This window comes from Bradysia coprophila, unplaced genomic scaffold, assembly GCF_014529535.1.
Source record: "Bradysia coprophila strain Holo2 unplaced genomic scaffold, BU_Bcop_v1 contig_297, whole genome shotgun sequence".
In the NCBI taxonomy this organism is placed as follows: Eukaryota; Metazoa; Arthropoda; class Insecta; order Diptera; family Sciaridae; genus Bradysia; species Bradysia coprophila.
In genome coordinates this window covers 7,984,313-7,987,271 of record NW_023503555.1, presented here as the reverse complement: position 1 = coordinate 7,987,271, position 2,959 = coordinate 7,984,313, and positions in this window count along the sequence as shown.

Here is a 2,959-nt window from a genome sequence, read left to right as displayed (position 1 = left end):
AAATCGCAGTAACGAAATTTTTGGGATGAATTCTCTGCATAACCGGTATTTTCATTACAAATTTTCCAAATAAATACTTTCAAACACAAATCGTATTATTGGGAAATTAAAATAAATTCGTCCATGTACGGTTGTGCTGAGCATAATATTAATGAAGGATTTAAATTTAATTGAAATGGGTTTATAAAATTATCGTTATTAAAGTTCAATTGGATCAGTCGGTTATTTGTCCGTAATGAATCCGACGTTATAATTGTGCACCTGAAAAATGTGTTTTGCTGTAGAAAATTCGAAATTGATGGAATTTAGTCGACATATAAACTTAGCTCGTATAACGAAAAGATCGTACAGAGTGTTACGATGAAAGAGAAGAAGATATTTTGACAAGTACCCCAAGGCAAGTTAAAATAAACTGGTCTTCTGTCCTCTCGCTCTCAACTTACCACGTTGAAAGAGAAGCAAATATTTATTTTAAATTCGACAAAAAAGACTGCTCACAATTATGGCGCAGCCGGTAAAACATCGATCTTTTCTCAAAAATTAAAAACTACAGTAAATAAATATCATCGATCTTCTTCTTCCCTAATGTTCCCAAAATACAAGCAGCGTTACCACGTTGAATTGCGATGGAAATTCTTTGCAAAAGGTATTCTTTTGATTTTACCTCACCCGTTGCCTTTTTCATTAAAGAGCCCAATTTATCAATAAATTTCTTCGTTTCTGTTTCCGAAGCAAATACTTTGACAAGTACCCCAAGGCAAGTTATAATAACTAGTCTTCGGTTTTCTCGCTCTGATCATAACAGTCTATAATGCTTAATTTCCTCTTACCAAAAAATTATTCCGTCTGAGAGACAATATTGAATTTTTTCAATTTTTTCATTGTTTATTTGACAATTTTTTTGACAATGAGTTTTATTTCTCTCACGGCTCTCTCACGGAGTACTTTTTGTTGAGTGAAGTGGATACTTAAGTGTCCATTCCACTTTACAAAAAGTACTCCGTGAGAGAGCCGTGAGAGAGCAAACTGTCAAATAAACAAAGAAAAAATTGAAAAAATTCAATTTTGTCTCTCACAGTGAGCATTTTTTTGGTAAGAGGAAACTAAGCATTAAGCTGTCAGCAGACTTACGTCGTTTAGCACTCCGTTTACGAGTGAACAATTGAAGCTCCTCCCACTTTTCATTGTTAGAACGTAAACGGAGTGCTAAACGGCGTAAGTCCGCTGGCAGCTTTAAGCAAGTTAAAATGAGAAATGAGAAAAGTGTTTTTTTCTCTCGAGAAATGTCACCGTCAGCAAAACACAGTTTTCTTTCTATTGAGGGGAAAAATCCTCAGGATTTTTTTTTTTTGAAAACTAGATAATCCAAAACGCATTAATGAGCTGAATCCTAACATTTTCCTAAACCTTAAATATCAGTCCTTCCAACGAAATGCGATAATAAAATTCACAAAAATATACCCAGAAAACTAAAGAAAATCTAGGAAATCCAAGAAAATCCACAAAACACAAAGCGCAAATCTTTTAAAATTCAGCAGAAACGGTAAAGAAAATCCTCATAAGATCTTAGTAAATGAGAGCTGACCTGAATTCGAATACCGTAGCTTCGGTAGTTTCTTCGTCAAAAACCTGTTAATTTGAAATTGAAATTACCAGTAAGTCTATAGCTGAGCTAAAGCTATTTCGGTCTTATTGAAAGCATTCTGGATAATCGGTTAACAGTCCATAATAGAATGAAAAAGCGGTAATATCAAGATTAATGGTTAAAGACTTCACACGACGCGACGCGAAGGAGACCTAACTTAACATGAGATCAATCAATTCTTTGAAGCCGCCAGTGATACAACGAATTGAACTTTTTGCTGTCGATTTCACCCAAAACTTGGATTCCATATGTTCTTGCGGATTTGCATTACCTTTGATACCTTGAGCTCAGGGACGCCGACTTGTGTTTGGGAGTAGTGGTGCTCATACAACAAGCGAATCTGGGAGTAGTGGTGCTCTTTCAAGTAAAACTGGAAAGATGTAGTGGTGCTCATCATTCGAGTAGTGGTGCCCGAGCCTCGCTTGTCCTTAGAAGTCGGCGCCCCTGCTTGAGCTAGAGAAAGTTATCTCCGCTGCGACTGCCGTTACTTCCCTATTTATAACACATTTTAGACACATTTTAAGTCACTTTTTAGAAGTCTAGTACTTACAGTGTGTAAAATGCAAGTTTAACATAGACCCAAGCGTGGAAGTAACTTTATTCAATCATTATTTTATCGACCAAGACCCACTTTATCTTCTGTCCTAACTATTTTAAGGCTGTTCAGACAAAGGAATGATAGCGCTAGTTGAAGTGAAGGTAGTTAATCTGACACTTTCTTCTCCTACCAGTCAAAATGTTGCAGTCTTTCCATTGTGACCAAATCAAATTGAAACTTGACGCTTTTTCTGACACCAGGCGATATCTCAAGATTAGCTCAGTGCATCTTTTAAGTTCCACATGGTGTCAAAATTGGCACCGCACGATGGTAACTATTTTCGTCCCAAACAATTTCTATGAATTATTGTCAGGTGACTATTTCACCCAGTGAGTGTGGTGAAATGCAGTTGAAATGAAAGCGGAAAGTCCAAAATTATAATTATTATCAAGGGCCTAAAGTATCCGTAAGCAACAAACAGAACCGGTGAACCATCTTTTTAATTTATGCAACCAGAGGACGACGAAATTATTTATACGGAGATTTCGTTTCTACTTGAGCGTAAATATATTCCACAGATGCCACACACTATCATGTACACACACAATGTTTGAAAATCATTGTTCCCATGGCAAAAACTAACAAATTTTCACTTTTGACAACATTTACCCCTAACATTTTCAATATATTCATGCGCACGGAAAATTGAAAATGCTGAACGCCGAAGGAAAAGCAAAATAAAATATTCACATAGTGGAATAGTTGAGCATAAGCTT